At 41.7% G+C, this 1,130-nt stretch overlaps 1 pseudogene; it reads right to left on the minus strand.

The window, feature by feature from the left end:
- Positions 1–310: 310 nt before the first annotated feature.
- On the minus strand, positions 311–925 carry LOC133089678 (ADP-ribosylation factor-like protein 6-interacting protein 1; annotated as a pseudogene).
- Between the last annotated feature and the right edge of the window lie 205 nt (positions 926–1,130).

Below are 1,130 nucleotides of genomic sequence, written 5' to 3' on the forward strand. Positions count from 1 at the left end.
TGTACTAAAGGATGAAGTTCACCACTATATTATTTTAAAGGTAAGAGTTCAATTAACCTTGGGTGAGAAAAACCAAAACAAGTGGTAATGATGAATGAGTTGTCCATATAAGGCCAGCTGATGAGAACACACCCACGAAGACACTGGGCATAAAGCCTTACTTGGCAATTCGGAGTTTCTACTAACTAAGGGCAGAATGAGGGACAGCAAAGAGCTACATCTGTAACGTTTTAGTATCCAGACAGCATAACAGACACTGTCCCCAAGGACAATGTGTACACCATTAATCACACTGAACAAAGCAGATGCATTATTTATTTTTCTTTTCTTTTTGTTTGAGAAGCTTGTTTATCTCTCTTTTGGCCATTCCAATGTACTTCGAAATGATTCCATGTTGGTTTAATCCAAGAAGCAAGAGTAAGAAAGTCACTATCAGGTAGGTGAGAAGGAGGTTGTGGACTTGCTGTCCCACCCAAGCAACCGCAGCAAGAGAAATGATCATGGTCATGAAGTACATTTTAGGCTTTTCTTTCTTTAGCGTAAGGAGGCGTTTCTACCAGCCCACAGCTCTGTGTCGAGTTTTTACTAGATTGCTGCAAATTTCAAGGACCCTCTGCTGTTGCTCAGTGGTCCATTTATTGGAGCCAAAAATTCTAGGCGCTAGAATGGGAACAAGGTAGTCAGCCAAGCACAAAAACATAACAAAACAGGAAACACCTGACAGAATGGATGGATCTGGATAGTAGATAGTCAGAAACACCAAAGAAACCACACCCATGATGGCAGGTGGAAACCAGGCTCTTCCCCATTGGAGGACTTCATCTGCCATCAGCATAACTTCTCCCCATCTTTGCAGCTACTCTTCCAGACTTGCAGTCTCTGCAGCCAGCAGACTGGTGCTGCGAGAATCTCCTTCCGCCATCGTTCCCGAGGTGCCCCCTCAGCTAGTGCAAGACGCCCCCAAAACTGGCCTTCCTCAGAGCCACTCACGACAACCCTCATAAAAGGATATCTTAATTAAAATAAAATAATTAAAGAAATGTACTACTGTAGTGACAATATAATCAACCAGAACAAAAAAAAAAAAAGAAAGCTCAGAAACATACATACCAATATTTAAATATTTTATA

This window comes from Eubalaena glacialis, chromosome 4 (genome assembly GCF_028564815.1).
Source record: "Eubalaena glacialis isolate mEubGla1 chromosome 4, mEubGla1.1.hap2.+ XY, whole genome shotgun sequence".
NCBI classification, from domain to species: Eukaryota; Metazoa; Chordata; class Mammalia; order Artiodactyla; family Balaenidae; genus Eubalaena; species Eubalaena glacialis.